The 22,956-nt window shown below is 30.7% G+C and overlaps 1 long non-coding RNA gene across 1 annotated transcript; it reads right to left on the bottom strand.

Annotated features, from left to right (window-relative positions):
- Positions 1 to 15,716: 15,716 nt before the first annotated feature.
- LOC109619434 (uncharacterized) lies at positions 15,717 to 20,130 on the bottom strand. The gene is made up of 2 exons (XR_010709252.1): positions 19,798 to 20,130; positions 15,717 to 17,113 (listed from the first exon to the last, which is right to left on the bottom strand). It is a non-coding gene; the product is annotated as an uncharacterized lncRNA (long non-coding RNA).
- Positions 20,131 to 22,956: the final 2,826 nt, after the last annotated feature.

Genomic DNA, 22,956 nt, shown 5'->3' with positions numbered 1-22,956 from the left:
GCCTAACTTTTCCATCGGTATTTTTTTACTTTTCCCTCCACAAAATGGCCTTTTGTCGTTGCTGTTGTTGTTTTAGTTGTTGTTGTTGCTGTTATCAACATTATGGACGTCACGTTGCCTCGCGGGGGTGTTAAGGAAGCATATGGAATCTGAGTTACATGTATTTCCGTGCAATCACAAATCTTAATTATTATGTACATATTCAAATATCTAAGCAACTAAACGTAGATCAAACACAAATAAAAAATACTGAAGACAATTTTTTTGACAATTCTGTTATTTGTTATTATAAATATAATATATATATATATATATATATATATATATATATATATATATATATATATATATATATATATATATATATATATATATATATATATATATATATATATATATATATATATATCGTAATACGAAATTTTGTTCATAAATTTTGTTTGTCAATATACATATGACATCATTTATGATGATAAATAATAGTGATTGTCAAATTAATAACTCACTTACAGGCCGATTATGTCTAACGTTGCCAAGTTATCCCGATAATGAATCATCGACCTTTTGAAGTGTGTATTGTTGACGTCAACATTAACTCTTTCTGCTTCACTGTCCGTTACGTCCCAACAAATTAAAATACATTTTCTCTAATTATATCAAAAATATCCTTTTGCTCTTGAATTTAATTCTGCAATACAATTTCCTCTGAAAAGTCCTCTGTTACCTGTTTTCAATCGCGCTGTTTTCAAATTTCCAACCGTTGTATGACTTTTTACTTCAACGGAAGTAACATCAACACATGATTATATGTACATGATATATTGTAATAAAGTAAATATATTATTAGTTACATGGTCTATAGCTTACCTAATATGGTTTATACATGGTCAGTCATATGGAATTACGGACCCTGTTAAAACCAGATTAGGTCAACTACAAACCATGTAACAATTATATTTTACCGACTGTCTTTTTTTAATGATAAAAAGTAAATAAAACAACGAAATCGAGCTTTAATAATAATATAACAAGTTTCAATTTGAGAACGAAACCTGACGTCATAATGCTCTAAAATGACGTCATAATGCTCAAAGGGGGTAATATTTTCTACTGACTATATATGGAATATATATAGTCTCCACGTGACTGCTGTTAGCCAATGATTTCCTACAATTTAGCAGGGGGTAAGATATAAATGCATACCCCCATTCATTCAGTTGCATGTATATGCACATTGATCTATTTCATATATAAGTAAAAAAAAAACCCAGCATTTCACAGTGATACTAGACATAAAGTACTTTGTGACATATACGATTATAGGGGCAAATGGCTGAAAATCAAACGTTAATATAAAAGGACAGCTTGCCCATCGTTCATGAAATTAAAAAAGAAAAGGAAAATGCACATTTCCAATGTTTTTATTCACAACCGCTTTATGGATTTGAACATCCGTCTTCAGATGAACATACATATGATGTAAACATTGTTTTCCTTTAAACGTTAACTATGAAGTAATGATGTAAAGAGAGTCTTTTCAGAGAAGGAAGAAATCCATGACGTCATAATATAATATAAAACATTTAAGTCCGGGAAAACAGACAAAATATGATAATAACATCAATAAATGTACAAATACAAAAACTGGTAGGAATAAAAATGATAATATATACAGATATTAAGGACGTTGTTTACTCAGGATTTGAGTTCTCAAATCCGGATTGTTAAGAAGTTAAATTTCATGAGTAAAATTTGTTTTAAATACAAAAAGCATTTATGATATGAATTATTATTGACATAACAATTGATATGTTTACCAAATTATGGAATTAGGCTCTGACAAATTTTGACTTTTAGCAAAACAGAGGAAATTCGGGCTTAATTTTTCAGATTTTTTTCCACTGAAATAATCTAGGTAGTACTATAAAATTTAAAGTAAAGATTTTATCTGTTAGTCAACATAATTTTGCATATTTTCTGTTGGTTTTATCTTGCTTTTTCGTTAAGATAATCGTATACCACACACTACAAAAATATTGAAAAAAGCTTAAAAATGATAAAAGACACCATATCTCAAAATTTTGATCATTGACCTCATATACATTTTATGCCAGCAAAAAAAGGTCAATATACTTAGTTTAATACTATAAATGTTTTAGCATTATCATCATTCAGTTTTTTGTTATATTGAATCAAAAATGGGAAGTAATTTGAAAACTGATAGAGGAAATTTGGACTAGAATATCTATAAAAATTGTGAATGAAAACTTAATGCTTTGTATCCATTTAATGTCACTACCATTCATATACTGTATTTCATTTGTTAAAGCGTTAAGCGATTTGTATTATTTTCACAATTAAGAAAATCTCAATCATAGTGTAATATTTTTATGGATTTTTCTTAAATTTTCAAAAAATATTCAATGGACATTAACTCAAAAAGTAGGTCATTGACCTACTTTTTTGAAAGGGAAGAATAACACTACTATGTAAGGTCTATAACACACAGTAGATGGTTTGTCATTATCATCAGTGGAATTTTTTCATTCTGAGTAAACGTCATCCTTAATGTTTGTTGAATTTTGGTTAAACTAATTTAATAAAATAGTTCTCTTTCACTATTCTAATGGCGGTTGACTCGGTCTTAAATTTATACAATTTAAATACTTGATCGTCTCTCTTAGCACATCTGTCAACATGTTCACTGCAAGGGGTGTATTCTGGTGCTGGGATCATTAATTTGTTGGCGATGGCCGCTTGTGCAGATGGTAAGTTGTGTTCCGGTTTGGCCTATGTAATCTTCGCCACAGTTGGTACAAGTAATACAGTACAGACGGTTTTTGGATTTATACGAACTATTTTCATTAAGATAAAAATAGAAGTTTTGCCACATTTAAAAGAAATAGAAGTTCTTGTCGCATTTATTCCTATATAATTTTGTAGCTTTTTAATCCAACATCATGTCGAATATTTGTATATAAACTAGTAACATCAAATGTTACTAGTAGAGTATTTGAGTCTGTTGTTTCAGGAATTTTGTTGAGAAAACCCATGCTATCCCAAATGTAACTAGGAATTTTTTCACATATATTCTAATATAATTTTGTAGCTTTTAATCCAACATCATGTCGAATATTTGTTAATAAATTAGTAACATCAAATGTTACTAGTAAAGTATTAAAGTCTGATGTTTCAGGAATTTTGTTGAGAAAACCCATGCTATCCCAAATGTAACGAGAATTTTTTTCACATATATTTTTTAGTACAAATTTGCCCAGTGTTGGGCATGCTGGACCTGCGACAATTGGTCGAAGTTTCAGATCCAATGGTTCAGAAGTAGTAGTATATGCTTGATTCTTATCTTTGATAACAGTTTGATGTGATTACGTTTATGTATTTTAGGAAGTCCATAAAAATTGCTAGTTTTCATTTCAAAGTTTGTGTAAGAAAATCCAGTTCTTTATCTTTCAGAAAATGCTCATTTTACATAAAAATTATCGTTACTTAGATGTTGGAGAAGGGTTTTATAAAAACGTTTTGTCCACACACCCAAATGTTCCTCCTTTATCAGCTTCCATGAGAATGATTGCATCTTCAATTTTTGCATTTTGAAGAGCGTACTTCTGTTTAACAGTTAAGTTATGTTTTACAGGATTACTGTTTGCAATGAAGACTTTGTAGTTGTTTCGACCTATTTGTATTGTTGTTCCTCTTTTTTAACTATATAATCATCAACATTTTCAACCCGACCAAAAATTTCACGTAAACGTACTTTTCGACAAAATTCATCTAGTATGTCCTTTTCTACAGTTTGATTGTCTTGGTTTGGTATTTGTGTGAATTTAAAGTCCAATTATAATACTTTCTTCTTTGTAAAAGGTCTTACTAGACAAAGTGATTAGTTTGGGGTCAATTTAATCTATGCCTAACTTTTCCATCGGTATTTTTTTACTTTTCCCTCCACAAAATGGCCTTTTGTCGTTGCTGTTGTTGTTTTAGTTGTTGTTGTTGCTGTTATCAACATTATGGACGTCACGTTGCCTCGCGGGGGTGTTAAGGAAGCATATGGAATCTGAGTTACATGTATTTCCGTGCAATCACAAATCTTAATTATTATGTACATATTCAAATATCTAAGCAACTAAACGTAGATCAAACACAAATAAAAAATACTGAAGACAATTTTTTTGACAATTCTGTTATTTGTTATTATAAATATAATATATATATATATATATATATATATATATATATATATATATATATATATATATATATATATATATATATATATATATATATATATATATATATATCGTAATACGAAATTTTGTTCATAAATTTTGTTTGTCAATATACATATGACATCATTTATGATGATAAATAATAGTGATTGTCAAATTAATAACTCACTTACAGGCCGATTATGTCTAACGTTGCCAAGTTATCCCGATAATGAATCATCGACCTTTTGAAGTGTGTATTGTTGACGTCAACATTAACTCTTTCTGCTTCACTGTCCGTTACGTCCCAACAAATTAAAATACATTTTCTCTAAATATATCAAAAATATCCTTTTGCTCTTGAATTTAATTCTGCAATACAATTTCCTCTGAAAAGTCCTCTGTTACCTGTTTTCAATCGCGCTGTTTTCAAATTTCCAACCGTTGTATGACTTTTTACTTCAACGGAAGTAACATCAACACATGATTATATGTACATGATATATTGTAATAAAGTAAATATATTATTAGTTACATGGTCTATAGCTTACCTAATATGGTTTATACATGGTCAGTCATATGGAATTACGGACCCTGTTAAAACCAGATTAGGTCAACTACAAACCATGTAACAATTATATTTTACCGACTGTCTTTTTTTAATGATAAAAAGTAAATAAAACAACGAAATCGAGCTTTAATAATAATATAACAAGTTTCAATTTGAGAACGAAACCTGACGTCATAATGCTCTAAAATGACGTCATAATGCTCAAAGGGGGTAATATTTTCTACTGACTATATATGGAATATATATAGTCTCCACGTGACTGCTGTTAGCCAATGATTTCCTACAATTTAGCAGGGGGTAAGATATAAATGCATACCCCCATTCATTCAGTTGCATGTATATGCACATTGATCTATTTCATATATAAGTAAAAAAAAACCCAGCATTTCACAGTGATACTAGACATAAAGTACTTTGTGACATATACGATTATAGGGGCAAATGGCTGAAAATCAAACGTTAATATAAAAGGACAGCTTGCCCATCGTTCATGAAATTAAAAAAGAAAAGGAAAATGCACATTTCCAATGTTTTTATTCACAACCGCTTTATGGATTTGAACATCCGTCTTCAGATGAACATACATATGATGTAAACATTGTTTTCCTTTAAACGTTAACTATGAAGTAATGATGTAAAGAGAGTCTTTTCAGAGAAGGAAGAAATCCATGACGTCATAATATAATATAAAACATTTAAGTCCGGGAAAACAGACAAAATATGATAATAACATCAATAAATGTACAAATACAAAAACTGGTAGGAATAAAAATGATAATATATACAGATATTAAGGACGTTGTTTACTCAGGATTTGAGTTCTCAAATCCGGATTGTTAAGAAGTTAAATTTCATGAGTAAAATTTGTTTTAAATACAAAAAGCATTTATGATATGAATTATTATTGACATAACAATTGATATGTTTACCAAATTATGGAATTAGGCTCTGACAAATTTTGACTTTTAGCAAAACAGAGGAAATTCGGGCTTAATTTTTCAGATTTTTTTCCACTGAAATAATCTAGGTAGTACTATAAAATTTAAAGTAAAGATTTTATCTGTTAGTCAACATAATTTTGCATATTTTCTGTTGGTTTTATCTTGCTTTTTCGTTAAGATAATCGTATACCACACACTACAAAAATATTGAAAAAAGCTTAAAAATGATAAAAGACACCATATCTCAAAATTTTGATCATTGACCTCATATACATTTTATGCCAGCAAAAAAAGGTCAATATACTTAGTTTAATACTATAAATGTTTTAGCATTATCATCATTCAGTTTTTTGTTATATTGAATCAAAAATGGGAAGTAATTTGAAAACTGATAGAGGAAATTTGGACTAGAATATCTATAAAAATTGTGAATGAAAACTTAATGCTTTGTATCCATTTAATGTCACTACCATTCATATACTGTATTTCATTTGTTAAAGCGTTAAGCGATTTGTATTATTTTCACAATTAAGAAAATCTCAATCATAGTGTAATATTTTTATGGATTTTTCTTAAATTTTCAAAAAATATTCAATGGACATTAACTCAAAAAGTAGGTCATTGACCTACTTTTTTGAAAGGGAAGAATAACACTACTATGTAAGGTCTATAACACACAGTAGATGGTTTGTCATTATCATCAGTGGAATTTTTTCATTCTGAGTAAACGTCATCCTTAATGTTTGTTGAATTTTGGTTAAACTAATTTAATAAAATAGTTCTCTTTCACTATTCTAATGGCGGTTGACTCGGTCTTAAATTTATACAATTTAAATACTTGATCGTCTCTCTTAGCACATCTGTCAACATGTTCACTGCAAGGGGTGTATTCTGGTGCTGGGATCATTAATTTGTTGGCGATGGCCGCTTGTGCAGATGGTAAGTTGTGTTCCGGTTTGGCCTATGTAATCTTCGCCACAGTTGGTACAAGTAATACAGTACAGACGGTTTTTGGATTTATACGAACTATTTTCATTAAGATAAAAATAGAAGTTTTGCCACATTTAAAAGAAATAGAAGTTCTTGTCGTATTTATTCCTATATAATTTTGTAGCTTTTTAATCCAACATCATGTCGAATATTTGTATATAAACTAGTAACATCAAATGTTACTAGTAGAGTATTTGAGTCTGTTGTTTCAGGAATTTTGTTGAGAAAACCCATGCTATCCCAAATGTAACTAGGAATTTTTTCACATATATTCTAATATAATTTTGTAGCTTTTAATCCAACATCATGTCGAATATTTGTTAATAAATTAGTAACATCAAATGTTACTAGTAAAGTATTAAAGTCTGATGTTTCAGGAATTTTGTTGAGAAAACCCATGCTATCCCAAATGTAACGAGAATTTTTTTCACATATATTTTTTAGTACAAATTTGCCCAGTGTTGGGCATGCTGGACCTGCGACAATTGGTCGAAGTTTCAGATCCAATGGTTCAGAAGTAGTAGTATATGCTTGATTCTTATCTTTGATAACAGTTTGATGTGATTACGTTTATGTATTTTAGGAAGTCCATAAAAATTGCTAGTTTTCATTTCAAAGTTTGTGTAAGAAAATCCAGTTCTTTATCTTTCAGAAAATGCTCATTTTACATAAAAATTATCGTTACTTAGATGTTGGAGAAGGGTTTTATAAAAACGTTTTGTCCACACACCCAAATGTTCCTCCTTTATCAGCTTCCATGAGAATGATTGCATCTTCAATTTTTGCATTTTGAAGAGCGTACTTCTGTTTAACAGTTAAGTTATGTTTTACAGGATTACTGTTTGCAATGAAGACTTTGTAGTTGTTTCGACCTATTTGTATTGTTGTTCCTCTTTTTTAACTATATAATCATCAACATTTTCAACCCGACCAAAAATTTCACGTAAACGTACTTTTCGACAAAATTCATCTAGTATGTCCTTTTCTACAGTTTGATTGTCTTGGTTTGGTATTTGTGTGAATTTAAAGTCCAATTATAATACTTTCTTCTTTGTAAAAGGTCTTACTAGACAAAGTGATTAGTTTGGGGTCAATTTAATCTATGCCTAACTTTTCCATCGGTATTTTTTTACTTTTCCCTCCACAAAATGGCCTTTTGTCGTTGCTGTTGTTGTTTTAGTTGTTGTTGTTGCTGTTATCAACATTATGGACGTCACGTTGCCTCGCGGGGGTGTTAAGGAAGCATATGGAATCTGAGTTACATGTAATTCCGTGCAATCACAAATCTTAATTATTATGTACATATTCAAATATCTAAGCAACTAAACGTAGATCAAACACAAATAAAAAATACTGAAGACATTTTTTTTGACAATTCTGTTATTTGTTATTATAAATATAATATATATATATATATATATATATATATATATATATATATATATATATATATATATATATATATATATATATATATATATATATATATATATATATATATATATATATATATATCTATCTATATATATATATATATATATCGTAATACGAAATTTTGTTCATAAATTTTGTTTGTCAATATACATATGACATCATTTATGATGATAAATAATAGTGATTGTCAAATTAATAACAACTTACTTACAGGCCGATTATGTCTAACGTTGCCAAGTTATCCCGATAATGAATCATCGACCTTTTGAAGTGTGTATTGTTGACGTCAACATTAACTCTTTCTGCTTCACTGTCCGTTACGTCCCAACAAATTAAAATACATTTTCTCTAAATATATCAAAAATATCCTTTTGCTCTTGAATTTAATTCTGCAATACAATTTCCTCTGAAAAGTCCTCTGTTACCTGTTTTCAATCGCGCTGTTTTCAAATTTCCAACCGTTGTATGACTTTTTACTTCAACGGAAGTAACATCAACACATGATTATATGTACATGATATATTGTAATAAAGTAAATATATTATTAGTTACATGGTCTGTAGCTTACCTAATATGGTTTATACATGGTCAGTCATATGGAATTACGGACCCTGTTAAAACTAGATTAGGTCAACTACAAACCATGTAACAATTATATTTTACCGACTGTCTTTTTTTAATGATAAAAAGTAAATAAAACAACGAAATCGAGCTTTAATAATAATATAACAAGTTTCAATTTGAGAACGAAACCTGACGTCATAATGCTCTAAAATGACGTCATAATGCTCAAAGGGGGTAATATTTTCTACTGACTATATATGGAATATATATAGTCTCCACGTGACTGCTGTTAGCCAATGATTTCCTACAATTTAGCAGGGGGTAAGATATAAATGCATACCCCCATTCATTCAGTTGCATGTATATGCACATTGATCTATTTCATATATAAGTAAAAAAAAAACCAGCATTTCACAGTGATACTAGACATAAAGTACTTTGTGACATATACGATTATAGGGGCAAATGGCTGAAAATCAAACGTTAATATAAAAGGACAGCTTGCCCATCGTTCATGAAATTAAAAAAGAAAAGGAAAATGCACATTTCCAATGTTTTTATTCACAACCGCTTTATGGATTTGAACATCCGTCTTCAGATGAACATACATATGATGTAAACATTGTTTTCCTTTAAACGTTAACTATGAAGTAATGATGTAAAGAGAGTCTTTTCAGAGAAGGAAGAAATCCATGACGTCATAATATAATATAAAACATTTAAGTCCGGGAAAACAGACAAAATATGATAATAACATCAATAAATGTACAAATACAAAAACTGGTAGGAATAAAAATGATAATATATACAGATATTAAGGACGTTGTTTACTCAGGATTTGAGTTCTCAAATCCGGATTGTTAAGAAGTTAAATTTCATGAGTAAAATTTGTTTTAAATACAAAAAGCATTTATGATATGAATTATTATTGACATAACAATTGATATGTTTACCAAATTATGGAATTAGGCTCTGACAAATTTTGACTTTTAGCAAAACAGAGGAAATTCGGGCTTAATTTTTCAGATTTTTTTCCACTGAAATAATCTAGGTAGTACTATAAAATTTAAAGTAAAGATTTTATCTGTTAGTCAACATAATTTTGCATATTTTCTGTTGGTTTTATCTTGCTTTTTCGTTAAGATAATCGTATACCACACACTACAAAAATATTGAAAAAAGCTTAAAAATGATAAAAGACACCATATCTCAAAATTTTGATCATTGACCTCATATACATTTTATGCCAGCAGAAAAAGGTCAATATACTTAGTTTAATACTATAAATGTTTTAGCATTATCATCATTCAGTTTTTTGTTATATTGAATCAAAAATGGGAAGTAATTTGAAAACTGATAGAGGAAATTTGGACTAGAATATCTATAAAAATTGTGAATGAAAACTTAATGCTTTGTATCCATTTAATGTCACTACCATTCATATACTGTATTTCATTTGTTAAAGAGTTAAGCGATTTGTATTATTTTCACAATTAAGAAAATCTCAATCATAGTGTAATATTTTTATGGATTTTTCTTAAATTTTCAAAAAATATTCAATGGACATTAACTCAAAAAGTAGGTCATTGACCTACTTTTTTGAAAGGGAAGAATAACACTACTATGTAAGGTCTATAACACACAGTAGATGGTTTGTCATTATCATCAGTGGAATTTTTTCATTCTGAGTAAACGTCATCCTTAATGTTTGTTGAATTTTGGTTAAACTAATTTAATAAAATAGTTCTCTTTCACTATTCTAATGGCGGTTGACTCGGTCTTAAATTTATACAATTTAAATACTTGATCGTCTCTCTTAGCACATCTGTCAACATGTTCACTGCAAGGGGTGTATTCTGGTGCTGGGATCATTAATTTGTTGGCGATGGCCGCTTGTGCAGATGGTAAGTTGTGTTCCGGTTTGGCCTATGTAATCTTCGCCACAGTTGGTACAAGTAATACAGTACAGACGGTTTTTGGATTTATACGAACTATTTTCATTAAGATAAAAATAGAAGTTTTGCCACATTTAAAAGAAATAGAAGTTCTTGTCGTATTTATTCCTATATAATTTTGTAGCTTTTTAATCCAACATCATGTCGAATATTTGTATATAAACTAGTAACATCAAATGTTACTAGTAGAGTATTTGAGTCTGTTGTTTCAGGAATTTTGTTGAGAAAACCCATGCTATCCCAAATGTAACTAGGAATTTTTTCACATATATTCTAATATAATTTTGTAGCTTTTAATCCAACATCATGTCGAATATTTGTTAATAAATTAGTAACATCAAATGTTACTAGTAAAGTATTAAAGTCTGATGTTTCAGGAATTTTGTTGAGAAAACCCATGCTATCCCAAATGTAACGAGAATTTTTTTCACATATATTCTTTAGTACAAATTTGCCCAGTGTTGGGCATGCTGGACCTGCGACAATTGGTCGAAGTTTCAGATCCAATGGTTCAGAAGTAGTAGTATATGCTTGATTCTTATCTTTGATAACGATTTGATGTGATTACGTTTATGTATTTTAGGAAGTCCATAAAAATTGCTAGTTTTCATTTCAAAGTTTGTGTAAGAAAATCCAGTTCTTTATCTTTCAGAAAATGCTCATTTTACATAAAAATTATCGTTACTTAGATGTTGGAGAAGGGTTTTATAAAAACGTTTTGTCCACACACACAAATGTTCCTCCTTTATCAGCTTCCATGAGAATGATTGCATCTTCAATTTTTGCATTTTGAAGAGCGTACTTCTGTTTAACAGTTAAGTTATGTTTTACAGGATTACTGTTTGCAATGAAGACTTTGTAGTTGTTTCGACCTATTTGTATTGTTGTTCCTCTTTTTTAACTATATAATCATCAACATTTTCAACCCGACCAAAAATTTCACGTAAACGTACTTTTCGACAAAATTCATCTAGTATGTCCTTTTCTACAGTTTGATTGTCTTGGTTTGGTATTTGTGTGAATTTAAAGTCCAATTATAATACTTTCTTCTTTGTAAAAGGTCTTACTAGACAAAGTGATTAGTTTGGGGTCAATTTAATCTATGCCTAACTTTTCCATCGGTATTTTTTTACTTTTCCCTCCACAAAATGGCCTTTTGTCGTTGCTGTTGTTGTTTTAGTTGTTGTTGTTGCTGTTATCAACATTATGGACGTCACGTTGCCTCGCGGGGGTGTTAAGGAAGCATATGGAATCTGAGTTACATGTATTTCCGTGCAATCACAAATCTTAATTATTATGTACATATTCAAATATCTAAGCAACTAAACGTAGATCAAACACAAATAAAAAATACTGAAGACAATTTTTTTGACAATTCTGTTATTTGTTATTATAAATATAATATATATATATATATATATATATATATATATATATATATATATATATATATATATATATATATATATATATATATATATATATATATATATATATATATATCGTAATACGAAATTTTGTTCATAAATTTTGTTTGTCAATATACATATGACATCATTTATGATGATAAATAATAGTGATTGTCAAATTAATAACTCACTTACAGGCCGATTATGTCTAACGTTGCCAAGTTATCCCGATAATGAATCATCGACCTTTTGAAGTGTGTATTGTTGACGTCAACATTAACTCTTTCTGCTTCACTGTCCGTTACGTCCCAACAAATTAAAATACATTTTCTCTAAATATATCAAAAATATCCTTTTGCTCTTGAATTTAATTCTGCAATACAATTTCCTCTGAAAAGTCCTCTGTTACCTGTTTTCAATCGCGCTGTTTTCAAATTTCCAACCGTTGTATGACTTTTTACTTCAACGGAAGTAACATCAACACATGATTATATGTACATGATATATTGTAATAAAGTAAATATATTATTAGTTACATGGTCTATAGCTTACCTAATATGGTTTATACATGGTCAGTCATATGGAATTACGGACCCTGTTAAAACCAGATTAGGTCAACTACAAACCATGTAACAATTATATTTTACCGACTGTCTTTTTTTAATGATAAAAAGTAAATAAAACAACGAAATCGAGCTTTAATAATAATATAACAAGTTTCAATTTGAGAACGAAACCTGACGTCATAATGCTCTAAAATGACGTCATAATGCTCAAAGGGGGTAATATTTTCTACTGACTATATATGGAATATATATAGTCTCCACGTGACTGCTGTTAGCCAATGATTTCCTACAATTTAGCAGGGGGTAAGATATAAATGCATACCCCCATTCATTCAGTTGCATGTATATGCACATTGATCTATTTCATATATAAGTAAAAAAAAACCAGCATTTCACAGTGATACTAGACATAAAGTACTTTGTGACATATACGATTATAGGGGCAAATGGCTGAAAATCAAACGTTAATATAAAAGGACAGCTTGCCCATCGTTCATGAAATTAAAAAAGAAAAGGAAAATGCACATTTCCAATGTTTTTATTCACAACCGCTTTATGGATTTGAACATCCGTCTTCAGATGAACATACATATGATGTAAACATTGTTTTCCTTTAAACGTTAACTATGAAGTAATGATGTAAAGAGAGTCTTTTCAGAGAAGGAAGAAATCCATGACGTCATAATATAATATAAAACATTTAAGTCCGGGAAAACAGACAAAATATGATAATAACATCAATAAATGTACAAATACAAAAACTGGTAGGAATAAAAATGATAATATATACAGATATTAAGGACGTTGTTTACTCAGGATTTGAGTTCTCAAATCCGGATTGTTAAGAAGTTAAATTTCATGAGTAAAATTTGTTTTAAATACAAAAAGCATTTATGATATGAATTATTATTGACATAACAATTGATATGTTTACCAAATTATGGAATTAGGCTCTGACAAATTTTGACTTTTTGCAAAACAGAGGAAATTCGGGCTTAATTTTTCAGATTTTTTTCCACTGAAATAATCTAGGTAGTACTATAATATTTAAAGTAAAGATTTTATCTGTTAGTCAACATAATTTTGCATATTTTCTGTTGGTTTTATCTTGCTTTTTCGTTAAGATAATCGTATACCACACACTACAAAAATATTGAAAAAAGCTTAAAAATGATAAAAGACACCATATCTCAAAATTTTGATCATTGACCTCATATACATTTTATGCCAGCAGAAAAAGGTCAATATACTTAGTTTAATACTATAAATGTTTTAGCATTATCATCATTCAGTTTTTTGTTATATTGAATCAAAAATGGGAAGTAATTTGAAAACTGATAGAGGAAATTTGGACTAGAATATCTATAAAAATTGTGAATGAAAACTTAATGCTTTGTATCCATTTAATGTCACTACCATTCATATACTGTATTTCATTTGTTAAAGAGTTAAGCGATTTGTATTATTTTCACAATTAAGAAAATCTCAATCATAGTGTAATATTTTTATGGATTTTTCTTAAATTTTCAAAAAATATTCAATGGACATTAACTCAAAAAGTAGGTCATTGACCTACTTTTTTGAAAGGGAAGAATAACACTACTATGTAAGGTCTATAACACACAGTAGATGGTTTGTCATTATCATCAGTGGAATTTTTTCATTCTGAGTAAACGTCATCCTTAATGTTTGTTGAATTTTGGTTAAACTAATTTAATAAAATAGTTCTCTTTCACTATTCTAATGGCGGTTGACTCGGTCTTAAATTTATACAATTTAAATACTTGATCGTCTCTCTTAGCACATCTGTCAACATGTTCACTGCAAGGGGTGTATTCTGGTGCTGGGATCATTAATTTGTTGGCGATGGCCGCTTGTGCAGATGGTAAGTTGTGTTCCGGTTTGGCCTATGTAATCTTCGCCACAGTTGGTACAAGTAATACAGTACAGACGGTTTTTGGATTTATACGAACTATTTTCATTAAGATAAAAATAGAAGTTTTGCCACATTTAAAAGAAATAGAAGTTCTTGTCGTATTTATTCCTATATAATTTTGTAGCTTTTTAATCCAACATCATGTCGAATATTTGTATATAAACTAGTAACATCAAATGTTACTAGTAGAGTATTTGAGTCTGTTGTTTCAGGAATTTTGTTGAGAAAACCCATGCTATCCCAAATGTAACTAGGAATTTTTTCACATATATTCTAATATAATTTTGTAGCTTTTAATCCAACATCATGTCGAATATTTGTTAATAAATTAGTAACATCAAATGTTACTAGTAAAGTATTAAAGTCTGATGTTTCAGGAATTTTGTTGAGAAAACCCATGCTATCCCAAATGTAACGAGAATTTTTTTCACATATATTCTTTAGTACAAATTTGCCCAGTGTTGGGCATGCTGGACCTGCGACAATTGGTCGAAGTTTCAGATCCAATGGTTCAGAAGTAGTAGTATATGCTTGATTCTTATCTTTGATAACGATTTGATGTGATTACGTTTATGTATTTTAGGAAGTCCATAAAAATTGCTAGTTTTCATTTCAAAGTTTGTGTAAGAAAATCCAGTTCTTTATCTTTCAGAAAATGCTCATTTTACATAAAAATTATCGTTACTTAGATGTTGGAGAAGGGTTTTATAAAAACGTTTTGTCCACACACACAAATGTTCCTCCTTTATCAGCTTCCATGAGAATGATTGCATCTTCAATTTTTGCATTTTGAAGAGCGTACTTCTGTTTAACAGTTAAGTTATGTTTTACAGGATTACTGTTTGCAATGAAGACTTTGTAGTTGTTTCGACCTATTTGTATTGTTGTTCCTCTTTTTTAACTATATAATCATCAACATTTTCAACCCGACCAAAAATTTCACGTAAACGTACTTTTCGACAAAATTCATCTAGTATGTCCTTTTCTACAGTTTGATTGTCTTGGTTTGGTATTTGTGTGAATTTAAAGTCCAATTATAATAAACTGTTTCTATTAAGAAAGAGGATTTTCTATTCGTGTCCTCTTTTTTTCAGTGCAAAATGAAAAATGAACACAATGCAAAAACAGAAATGAACATGAATTTTATTCATTTTGGTCGTTGAACACAACATAAATTGGTGAACCCACCATCTTTTTTACACAAAAGCACATTTTACAGTATCTTTAACCCTTCATATTCCACAATGACAGTCATAATATTGGTGATTCCACCAATTTCATTCATTGATTGTTTCACTTACGAAAACACTTGGTGGGTCCACCAATAATAAGATAATGGCGATTCTGTTATTTAAAACTGCATCAAATATATCAAATACACAGGACTCTGGTGATTCCACCAATTTTATTCATCGACTATCTCACTTTCAAATAAACTTGGTGGGTCCACCAATAATAAGATATTGGAAATTCTATTATTTTGAAAAGCATAAAATATCTCATTCACACAGGCCCCTGGTGGTTCCACCAAAAATCAATTGTGAATTTGTCTGTTTTACAGTTTTGTATTTCATTCAAAGAATTGGTGAACCCACCAACAAAGCATTTTGCAAACATTGTTTGGTGATTCCACCAAAAGTCAAAGAGGTAAAATTTTCTAATATGTCAATAATATATCAATATATAAATACTACACTGAACAAATTTAGGAACTTGTCCAAATTGTAAATGCTGTCGCTATTTCAATACTTGGTGGATCCACCAATATAAAATTGTGCATAATGTGAAATGAAACTAGAGTTCCAAATTGGTGGACTCACCAAGAAATTTTAAAAGATTAAAAGCTGTTAATAAATCGCTGTGTTAAATAGAGCAGGTTTGGCAACCAAAAAAGATGAAAATTTTTGCTTCTATACAAGACAAGAAAGTTGGTGAATCCACCAGAAAGATCACATAAACATATTTTTAGTTTTCGCTGATGCAGACTAGTGGAATGAATTTACCTTGTTGGACTCACCAAAACAAGCACTTTCACTTTAGATTTACATACTTGGTGGATCTACGGTGACTTATTATCCAAAATAGATTACATAGCTTGTGCATGCACACAAAAAAAATTCCCTCAAAAACACTTTGTTTATCAGTCAAATAATAATTATATAGATGTGTCGGAGTCTGCTCTTTCTGTGGGTCAAAATACGTTTTCCTTTTTAACAGGATTATTAATGACAGAAAAGAATTATATTATAAAAGATAAAAGCAAAAATTATCATCACTAACTCCTAGGTGCAACTTATAAGGATTTCCACCGATGGTAGGTGTTGTAAATAAACTAGTCACCGTCACCATTCATCATTTCAATAATTCGTTGATTATTATCCCGTAGAAAATCACCAATACTACTTTCTGGTATTGTTTTAAAGAGTTCTCGAATTATCGTCATACTCATTGTGTGTCTTTCCTCCTCAGGCTTTTAGATGGAGGTGGTGCCACATGGATTTTATGTGTAAACCAACACAGCGATCTGTAAAAAAGTACAAAACTAATTACTTTACTGGATAATTATGAAAATGGAAAGAAATTTTCAACTTTCTTTTTGATATGATAAACTTTCACAAAGATGATTTTACTTGATTTTGTCAGCTCAAGTACAGAGAAAATGAAAGAAAATATAATCACATAAAGTCAATGTAGAGTTCATGCGTTGAAGTTTAAAATATTCAACAAAATGTTGATATCACGAACAAAATTGCATAAAGAAAACTAGGTACTCAGTTTCAGTTTCGTATATAAATAATGACAATAAATAATAATCAATATGTAATCAATAAATGTTTTAAAAAGTGCTAGTCTCTCATGATTGTAAATAATATTTCCTAATTTGTTTGCTGGAAAGATAGTTTTACATAGGTGTTGTTTCATGAAGATGGCTATAGAATACATATTTTAACTAAACAACCCCTCCAATTATCATGGGGCCGGAGAGCAATTGTACCGGATTAAATGAAAATAAAAATGGTATATAATGCTTCATATTTCACTTAATTTGCATTACTTCTCGTATCAACATATCTAAGAACAGAATTCGGCTCTTCCTTAGCACATTGTATTGTATTAGACCATGACCAGGCGTCTCAGTCCGTACCCGCTTCACCCGAATTCTATACGAAATGCGAGAAAGAATTACGTAATAATGGCAGCCACCGAGTGCCTCTTGGACAAACGAAAAAGCTTTCATTCAATACATACAAATATTCCGTTTGCCTCGTGGTTATTTTTACGTCAACCGACCTTGTGACCGACAAGGCAACTTGTCATCTAACGCCTGGCTATTCTACTTGTCGATGTCACTTATTTAAACAAAAAGTTATAGCAACTTATCACTGCACAGTTCTCTACCTTATGTTACATTTTAATCAAATTATACAGATTATACCACAGTGATATTCTTTTCCTGCGTACATGTACTTCTTCTGCATCTTATATTCAGTCCAATATCGAGTTACAAGCGAGTTAAAGAGGTAAAAATGTTTTGTAAACAAAGCTTGAGCCTTGTTATTGTTTAAATATGTGTTATAATGATATGTTTCAATCTAATGTTACTTTTTGTTGTTGGTAAAATTATTTATGAGCCAATTGAATGAGTTTATCTTGTTTCCACAAGTTATTTTGTCAAAGAAATTGTAATTTCTTTACTTTATGTTATTTGTAAGCAAATATAAGACTCGAGCTTTGTTTACATAACAACGATTTCTTTCCTCTGTCTCCCGCTTGTAACATGACTTCTAACATTCAAATCTGGGTGAAACCATATTAAATAGTATTCTTGTACCATATATAATAGATAGGGTTATGGTGAAAGAGTGATCACATAAATTTTATACATGGCATTGTTATTCATGCTAGTATAATATTAGTACCATTCTGATAATATCAGCTCCACCTCTCATGGACATTAATATCAATCGTATGTTTGATCAAGGGCAGATAAGCAAAACATCTCCTTTTTTCGAAAGTTATAATGAGAAAAACATAGAAAGAGCTTAATGTATCACAGTCATGTTAAAAATTGACTAGACTTTTTAAAATTTTTAACAAAAGTGGAACTAGGTTAAGAAATAAACGCAACAGAAGCGACCAAAAGGGGCCCAAAACCCGGCGCCAACTGCAGTCATCCTTCATGAAATATATAGCTATGTAGACACTCACATAACTGAAATCTACCCAACCCTCTTATCAATTTGTCAAAACCTACAGTGACATGGGAAAAATCACGGACTGCAATTTCAAATCTGTTAAAGGAAGTGTGCGCTAAAGATGTACATTCGGCGGGAATCTGGGCGCACACGGAGAATGAAAATTCCATCGATCAATTTTGCACATTGTCCGAATTATAACGGTTATTTGGTTTTTGTTGGACGTGAAATGGGTAGAAAAATGTTTGATCATTCCTCTCTCCTTATGTATTTTCCCATCATTTTCCTGATTATTTTTGTAAATGAGAAAATATTTTTTAGGCATACTATAATTAATTTCACTGCACTGAAACTATAGAAAAAAAATAGATATGTATACTTACACTAGTGATTAACTATTCTTTTTCAATGGAAATTTATTTCGCGCGTGTTAAAGACTTACATTTAGAACAAATAAAATCAAAAACACTTAATATTTTTAAAAAACCATTATGACAGCAGTTACAGGCATCATCGTTATTAAAAGTGTGTGGGGCAAACTCATCCCAAGCAAAAAAAAGGAACTTTCAAAATTATAAAAATCCTAATCCGTGGGAGGGGGGGGGGGGTCAGAACATAGCATATCTATAACTTCATATAACATCAACTTCCTTTCAATTAATTTTTTACATTCTCCCAAAAAGGGGGAGACAACTCCATTTTAATTTACCTCTTTATATGTAGGTTAAAAAAAAAATGTTAACTGCGCAAAAAAGCAGGGGAGATGCTGCCACCCTCATCCCTACTCCACCCTCACCCCCGATGCTACGTGCCTTAGCTACAAGGTACTTGTATAAAGGCCAGGACAATGATACATGTACAGATATAGCTGTTGCATTTGTAATGTTTATACTTCCATAATTTTAGCAATCGTCATAACTTCGCATTTTTTTCTGCAGTTAATTGTGGACACGGTTAAGTAACATATTCACAAAAATTCCAAGTATTCATGTTGATGTAGTGTATTACTTACCATAACTAGGCCGACTTCATTTGTTGTCTATTTCTTTTTCTTCTTTCTTCATTTATCCCACCATCGGCATCCATATATAATTATATATAATTCTTTTCTTCCCTTTCACACACAATATCCAATATTTCGGTCATTATTCAAACAGATGAATCATTATATTTCGTGGTAATTCAAAATTCCATTGTTGTTTATCCGTATGTCCTATTTTAGAATGTTGGTCATTCGTACTGTAAACTGTTCTGTGCATGCCTCATTCACCCAGCCTTCCGTTGGTTGATGGTATAATGTTTCAGAGGAAGGCACAGCAGGAAGTCTTTATGCAACCTTTATTTGTTGACTGCCGTGCATTTCAAATTCAAAATAAATAAAATACTATATCTAGCTACATTTAACTGTATTTATTTGTTGAATAGTACTAAAAATAAGCGAAATATTTTTCAATTATGCGATCATTGGTTCCTGTTTTACAAGTTTTTCCGACCCAATTTTATGAACCACACTAGTCCATAATACATCATTCTATTCATAATGATAAACTACATGAAACCTTAAAGGGAAACTTGTTAATCTTAATCTAGGATTAAATCGTTACAAACAATTAATTGTTATAAATTTTCTAAACACTCTTCTCCTAGAATAAACAGAAATTTGATTAGATCAATACTCTCTCTCTCTCTCTCTCTCTCTCTCTCTCTCTCTCTCTCTCTCTCTCTCTCTCTCTCTCTCTGCAAATTATCTATGCACTTTTTTTCCCTTTCTTTATCTCTCTCGCCGATCTTGCTGACTTTAACATGTGTCTATGTGGGAATTTTACGACATCCAAGAGCAGTGAAGAATTCTCTCTCTCTCTTTCTCTCTCTGGGGAGGGTTAACTATTACCATGACCTTACATACATACTCAGGGAAGCCGCCCCTGTCTACTGTTGGCCGCCCCGATTACGACACCGAGTGCTGATTTTGAAGCGGAGAATTTCATCGGATAAAGTTCGATTTCTCCGCTTCACAGGCGGACCCGACTTTTTAAAATAGTTTTCGTTTCGTTAAAATACATTTTGTTACCGTTCAAATGAAAACTTGTTAAATAGAAAGAGTTGAATGCATCAAAGAGAAAAAAAACTGAGGATGGGGGTGTCTGAATTTTACTTATTGTTTGATGATGAAGAGTTTGGGGGACAAAGTCATCATATCGTACATAAATTGCTTTAAAAGCTTATCATGAATTAAGTATCTGGTAACTCATATCAATCGGATTGTTCATCTATTTTGAGTACAAAGTATCATAACAAAGAGACATGTTTTGAAGGGCACTGTTTAAATCAACACTTCTTGTATTTATTTGAATTAATAAGTTAGCAATGTTTAAGCGTTCCTTCGCTTTTTGTTGAGAAACTCATATCACATTGCTGAAAAATGCCACTAAGAAAACATATGCATGTACATAACCAAAATATATACTTAGTATTCTTAGCACTTTCTTCAAATATCTTTAGAAAAAACTTCAAGGTGGATTTAGGTCATATAATATTTTTCAAATTGTAAACACACAAGATAAGGTCGCTAGGATATAGAGGATATTTTGAATTGAGATAAGGAGACACAAAACGCGGTTCTTCTTGTCCTGCACAAGGTCAGCAATGTTTATCCTCCCGCTGGTGTGAAGACCCAGCGAATTCAACAGAATGTAGCCTCCCGCTGTGCCGACCAAGAGAGTGATCTTACAGGTGTTTGTAATTATCTAATGAAAGACCTCCCTCTTTGCTGAGCTTCTAGCACGGAATTATTCTGAAATTCTCAGATATTGCTGAATTTTACATAATTTACATTACGTTGCGATGTTCTAATGAAACATGCTCCTGGAAAGTGACTTATAACTCAATGAATATAAATATATATCTTTTCAGTTGAATAATTGTCAAAACTTAGAAGCAATTATTAAAAAGTCTGTACGTAAAAAAAAAGTATGTACCTTACAAAAATACGATTGAGATGAACTGACTGAGCACCCACAAGAATGTTTATGAAGCTATATCTTATAAATAAGAAACTTTCGAGAGGCGGGTATGACGCATCTTACATGGAGGTCCATGTGCTGCTGAATATTTGTCTATTCTTAGGACACCTTCTGATACTTTATGTACATGAATGATGTACTTATTTCTTTCTTTTTTTTATTCGCCGTCGCATCAAATCCAACAGTTTGAATAAAATATCAAATTTGAGAATAAATCATTCATTTGGGTTAATTTTTATTCATTTAATGAAAATGATGTTTATTTAAGGTATGCATTAAACGGATACATGATCTCCTTTTCCCTCGCAAAAAAAAATAGAATTGTTTCTGATGCTTTTAATAAAAATTCGCACATACGAACGCATTCTGTCCTCCGCCACTGTATTTTTCAGAGTTACATGTATACGTACTTCCGCCGGTGGACATAACGTGACGATTTTTTTTTTTAGAAATAAAAAAGGCAACGGCGAACATAATGTGACGGCGGACAAAACGTGACTGACGCACCTCATATGTTATAAGAAATATGCAAGTACGTGATAAGTTTTTAATACAGAATACACGGAATTAAAAAGTGCAGTCTGCCTCCAAAAGACAATGCAGTTTTATAGAATAATATAGAGGGTTGTTATAGTGGTATGTCCCCTCCCCCTCCCAATTCATCTGAGCTTGCAGAGATATAAGGAGTACATACATAAACAGTATGTAGTATTGAATTAGAACCCCCCCCCCCCTCAACCATCCTCGGGAATATAGGAATATACCAGTATAGTATACAACGCTTTCTCCTACCGTTGCCACCCCAAATGTTTAGTTCTATATACATGCACATTTTTCACATACATGTACATGTGTATTTCCCTTTTTAAAACAAAAAATCCTGCATTCGCGCCTGAATATTGAGAGAGAGAGAGAGAGAGAGAGAGAGAGAGAGAGAGAGAGAGAGAGAGAGAGAGAGAGAGAGAGTTCACATAATTTTGTTACTTTCGCTGCTAGTTAACTAATGTATGACGTGCTGATCATTTATCTATACTTATTAATTTAGACATTTTGCCAATAGCAAAGAAAAAAACCACCAGTGGCAATGTTCATGAAAGTATCTTAAAATCTATATTACGACATGTCCTAGATGTAGGATGTCTTAAGAC

Source organism: Magallana gigas, chromosome 9 (genome assembly GCF_963853765.1).
Source record: "Magallana gigas chromosome 9, xbMagGiga1.1, whole genome shotgun sequence".
NCBI classification, from domain to species: domain Eukaryota; kingdom Metazoa; phylum Mollusca; class Bivalvia; order Ostreida; family Ostreidae; genus Magallana; species Magallana gigas.
The sequence above is the reverse complement of the archived record's forward strand: the minus strand, read 5'-3'. Positions and strand labels throughout refer to the sequence as shown.